Raw genomic sequence first — 6,000 nt, 5'->3', positions numbered from 1 at the left:
CTAGAAAATATCGTATAACATTGTCGTTCACAGGCATCCATCGTCAATTTTTTTGGGTACAAGGATTAAAATATCTTCATTTTACATTAAAACTTTGTTGGTATAGATTTGGGTCGTTGGTCTGCTGTGTTTTCGCTATTTTTTTCCAGTCTTATTGGCATTTCTGGATTTCTACGTACTCAGCTGGGGACGGTGACACAACGACACCGAAGCCAACGGTTACACAGACGAACACAACAAAGAACATAAAATAACCATATATATTTGTTAATAGTTTTATTTTGACAGTCTGCTATAAAAATCCGTTTTGGAATTAAACTTCCCTCTGAAATTTTACCTCCTACTGCTTGAATTTTACAACCAATAATCTCCAATGATTTAAAATTCAAGACAGTTAATTTTCACACTTGAACTTTTTGTCACTTGAAAAATACCGCGAAGTACAAAGAACGACAACTCTACAGCATCCTGTGAATCATGCGCATTCAACGCGTAAATTGTCAATATGCCGACTAAATTATCAGGTAAAGATATCCTATGTAAACACTGAGATTTATTGTTGTTTTGGTGCATAAAATACTTTGCGATATGTTCTAATATGTTGAATATAATAACACGAATCTAACACGTCTTTTTTTCACCTTCTTTAAATTTCTTTAACCTCGATATTCTTCGAAACATTCAACAACTGAACAAATTATTCACCAAAAATTTGACGCAAAACTGACAAGACTTGTCAAAACAGTCGACATCTGTTGATTATGGACTCACATTATAAATATAAGCCATTATTGATTCCATTGCCATAAAGATTTATATTTTATGTAAAGAATGACGTGCAGCACATTGTATGTAACTTTGTAAAGCTACTGGTCAAGGAGAAGTTCTTGCCACCCGATTTTTTTATCCTCTCCTGTGAAACAAGTTCTTGCCCAAAATTTAAGTCAAACATCTGACACATTGATGATATTTTGCTTTCCAAAATTAGCTATCATACAATTTTCGTTGAGGAATAAAATTTTGGTGGGTAGATTGGCGAGAGATTATTCTTTGCTTCTCTGTTAAAAAATGGAAAGATCTACTCTCTGACCAGTACACAGGGACATACATGTATATTGTATGTAGGGCTAAACAGGGACATATAATACAAACTATATTATATGTCCATGGGCTAAATATTACGATGAGTAATCTAGGGAACCAAGGTTATAGCGGTAATCAAAAGAATGTAATCCAGGGACAAAGACCAGACATGGAAAACAGACATACACAACAAAGAACATAAAGTAACTAAAATCATACATACAAAGTAACAAAAGTAAATGAGCAACTCGGACTCCACTAAAAATTGGGAGCATGTACCAGGTGCACCGGTAGGGTAAGCGTCCTCTGCTTTTCTAGAAACACCCGCTGAGTTGCTCATAAAAAGTCAAGTCCGGGGTAGACAAACGAGAAAAGGAAAACTATGACCCGTTGAATAAATTAGTTTTCATGGTGCTGATGGATACACCATAACGATCCACGAGTTCATGATGACAACCATAAAACTTCTGTAGTGATGACTTCAATCTTCGTGATACATGTGTCAAGGAGTACTTCTCATCACCCAAGTTTTGTAGTCTCCTGTCAAGTGTGTCAATTTAAATTCTAAAACAAAATGTATAACCAGTTTGCTGACATATTGTTTAAAAAAATTAGCTTTCATACAACAATTAAGAAATGAAAAAAATTATGCAGAGATTGGTGAGAAATGCTTCTGTCATGAAAATGGCAAGATATATTCTATAACCAGTATAAATGTTGGATTATTGTGGTATATGTACCACAGATTACCAATTTGTACTACTTTCGGTAAAATTTCTGGTTGAAATGAAATCATGCATGATTCCAGATTTATTTTCCTGTAAAAGGCTGTATACGGTCTTGAGTTACCTTTTCTAACTAAAAAACTACAAGTATATCCCTGGTTTTATACAAAATATACAGTGTACAGTGCATCAAAATCTTTTTGGTTATGATCCTGAAATTAATATATGGAGCATTTTGGCGGTTCTGATCAGATACCTAATTTAGCTTAAGTGGACGTCTAAAAGGAAGTAAATTTTGTTTTCTCAACCACAAACTGATTTATCTGCTGTTTTAAACATTTTAGCTTTACTTTAAGTGTAATGGATAGAGGCTTGTCAAAACTTACGGACTTGATAATGTGTCATTTTTTTCGTAATAAAACTGTAAATAAAATAAAACAAACAAGAAAGACATGTCTGTAAAAATCACAATGTAAAGCAGATAGTCAGTTAAGAACCATGATATGTATTGGGTCCGTGGCAGAATGGAATTGTTACACAAGGGTAGGAAACTCACTCAAATTACAGCCAGTCCTGAATACAATTTTTCCATATATTTACTAAATGGCTATATAAGTTTTTGCTAAAATTAGCCAGCCCTGCCAAAAAATAGCCAGTCTCGGGCTGGCAGGCAGGCTACTATTTCTAACTGGTTACAACCCTTTATGTATTCCTGTAATTATTGACATTTTTTGCTCCTCAAGCTGTTGATCATGTTCAGTGTCCTTACTAGAAAGAAAAATTGGTGTTGCTGCATCCCACTCTCTTCTCTTAGGCCAATGCCTTTTTGTTCAAGCTGAGTCCAACTGTGTCCTTTATAATTTAAAAGTGCTAAAATGAAATTATTATTCACACTGTCAGGCCAATCTTGAAAAAAATTTTGGTTTGCTGTTTATCTACATACAATTTTAGATAAAAAAATATGTAGGTATGTGAATTTTTTTTCTTAATAAATGCCAAAAAGCGAAGCCAATTTGCCCGAAAAGATGTCTTGGAAAGGTTGAATAAAAGATTTGAGTAGGTTGATAAGCAGCAAACCAAAATTTTTTTTTAGGTTGGCCTCACCCAAGCCATCTCTATTTGAAATAATTACATTGCAAATAACTTAATTTTTCCTTCATGTACCATTTATATTCCGATTTTAACTATTTGCCAATCTAAGTGTCAGCGGTTCACCTATTACACACTGAAATGTCCTGCTGTTGTGCCCAGTCTAGAACACTGATGAGCATCTTCACTAACTGTTTTTGTTTTAACATGGTTAAAATTATCCAGTGTGGCACAGAAAAGCAAACTGAAGTGGAAAAAAAACTTTTATAGGATCTCTAGAACTTTACAACCTCTAGTTCAACTGGTACCAGAGGGGGGGGTTGGTCCAACTGTCAGTAGTACCAAAACTTCTGTTCACACATACATGTACATGTACATTGCAGGCAAAGTCCAGGATTTTTTTAATTGGGGATCTAGGCTATCATTTGCTCATTTATACCAAAATTTTGCTCTAAATTACATGTACATGTATGTACATGTATCTGAATTTTCTAGCCCCGTGCAGGACCGGGTGTTAAAAGAATACGCCTGCAGCAGCGCTAAGCTTGTCGTATAAGGCGACTAAATAGTGCTCAGAAACCTAGCCGGGGGCTAGGCGCTCTGCCCACAGAGCAACTGGGATGTGTGCCCCAGGTGGTGGAATGGGGTACCCCTGGCATGTTACATGCTGGGGTTGTCAGGCTATAATATGGAAAACCTGACCGCAAACCATAGTGGTGCACCGTGTTGGGAAAGATGCCACGTTCCTCGCACGTTAAAGAACCCCGCTGTGATATTCGATAGGAGTAGGAACCTTTGCGCTCCGCCAGAGGAGGCTAAATTGCCCGACCTTACCCACCCCCCCTTTTTCCAGTGGCAATCAAAATTTGTCGACCCCATTATCCTTGTGACCCATCCTTTTTTTTCATTTCATGTTCATTTTATCATCCATTTCATGTTCATTGTCTGAATATAGCTGAAATATTGCTGCTTGGACGTTAAACCCCAACAAACAAACATCTGAATTTTCTAAGAAGGGGGTTCCAGCCCTTAGACCCCTCACTGGGTCTGCCACATACTGCATTGTTGCTCTATCATTGTTCATGTACATGTATGTGCATGATCTCTGAATATAACATAGCTCACATAAAATTTCATTTATGATGGTTGTCTGAAAATGGAAAAAATTGAAAATAAAAAGGGTCTCAAGTTGTTCTTATGGACTACAATATGTGCATGTACAAAATGTATATCATATTAAGTGACAAAAAATGTTCTGAAATCTTCATTGTCAGTTTTTGTTATGTTGAAAAACTGTCACAGTTGTGAAGTACGGTATTTATTAGTTGTTAAAAATGCATTGTTTACATGTGTAAGTTACGTGTGTCTGTGCTACATGTACCAGTTAGCTAGGCTGAATATCTTCTGACTCTGTAATCTTCCTCTCTTATGTAAAATTGATATGCCATCCCAACATATCAATTTCCAAATGAAAAAAAGGAAGGTTGCAACGTCAGGGAAATTCAGACTACTAGTTAGTAGTACAGTGTCTTAGCCAGGGAAAATGGCGGGGCACTGCACCCCGCCTCTATCATGCCCATGCCCCTCTGTCCCTTATGAGTATCCCCATAGTGCCTTATTTTCAAATCCTAGCTGGAACACTGTTGTAAGTGTAGTTACGTGTACATGTCAGCTACCAAATTTAAGTACATATATATTTTATTCAAGTCCATTGTAGAACCAATTATGTTTTGGTTGTGTGATAGTTATTTTCCAAGCTTTGCACTGATTTCATTTTTTCAGCTAGGCTGAACCATTTTTGTGTCAACATTGTATAGGTAATTTGTTCTAAAAACAAGTTTCCATTGGGTATTCCTTTTACAGACCTTGTACATTTATATATTCAACCAAAATTTAACCTTACCATTTTGAAATCTAAGGTCAGTTGTAAAAACCAGGCAAATTTATGTACCGGTACATTTTTAGCCAATAAAAGAATGTTTACACTAGAACCCTGTCTTTTGTAGGTTATGTTTAGGTAGTGGAAGTTGGATTTTTTAATGATTAAGTTATAGGACAGTCACATGTACACATAATCTTTCATTTAATAATTTTTGGACAACAGGCATAGCCCCTGGTACAGCCAATACCACTGGAGCAGTATCAATAAATTGTGTTAGTTCATCTTGCAGTCCCTAAAATTCTTGTAAAAAAAATTAAAAAAACAGAGTATTTTACTCTGAAACTAATGAGAACAAGTTCAAACATAGATGTATGTGTGTGTTACTTCCACCACCATGGGCCATTGGCGGTATCAATCCAGATTTTGGTACTATACTTCTGGACCATATACATGTACCATACATACATCTGTGAATATTTTTAGACAGTAACATACAATTGTACATACACTAAATGTACAGTCAGTGCCAATGTACATTTGTACATGAATAATGTAATGCCAATGTACATTTGTACAAGTATATCTTTTCCATCACTGTGTTGGATTTGGGACACTGTGACGTGATCTACGCAGGTGTGGCCACCTACAGTGTATGTCAGGTTTTTAGGGGACATCATGACTCGATCCATGCACTTGTAACTACCTCTGTCAGGTTTTTAGGAGACATTGTGACTCGATCCACACAGCTGTGGCCACCTCTGTCAGGTTTTTAGGAGACACCATGACTCGATCAACACAGCTGTGGCCACCTCTGTCAGGTTTTTAGGTTCACTGTGACTTGATCCACACACTGTGATCACCTCTGTCAGGTTTTTAGGAGACACTATTTCATGCTGAGTGTATACTTCATTTAAAATGAAAAGTAAATTATGTTTGATTATGCACATATATTGTACATGTAAATTTTTATTTTTCCTGTATAAGCTTTGAAATTATATTGTTTTTTTTTTTTTTTTTTTCATAAAGATTTTTTTTTTAGAATTGTGTAAATGAAGTGTTTGAAGACATTATTTCATGTTGACATGGTTGAAAATATTCTTCATTTGAAAGGAAAAGTAATATGACTTCATTAGCTTTACACATACAATGTACATTATTATGCATTTCCTGTACATTAAATTAGCTTTGAAATCATAACTCTAATTTTTTTTAATGGAGAAT

The 6,000-nt window shown here is 35.7% G+C and overlaps 1 protein-coding gene across 4 annotated transcripts in view; it reads left to right on the top strand.

The window, feature by feature from the left end:
- The first annotated feature begins 479 nt into the window (after positions 1–479).
- The window catches only part of LOC148601826 (calmodulin-binding transcription activator 2-like), an 89,268-nt gene continuing 83,747 nt past the window's right edge, over positions 480–6,000 (top strand). For all 4 annotated transcript variants that reach the window (XM_088556355.1, XM_088556348.1, XM_088556354.1 and 1 more), the window contains exon 1: positions 480–524. The gene's annotated coding sequence lies outside the window, so the exon portion shown is untranslated. The remainder of the gene's footprint in view (positions 525–6,000) is intronic.

The sequence above is a fragment of the Perna viridis genome, chromosome 12 (genome assembly GCF_037379345.1).
Source record: "Perna viridis isolate PV_CMFRI_1.1 ecotype Kerala chromosome 12, ASM3737934v1, whole genome shotgun sequence".
Classification (NCBI taxonomy): Eukaryota; Metazoa; Mollusca; class Bivalvia; order Mytilida; family Mytilidae; genus Perna; species Perna viridis.
This window is presented reverse-complemented; position numbering and strand designations above follow the sequence as displayed.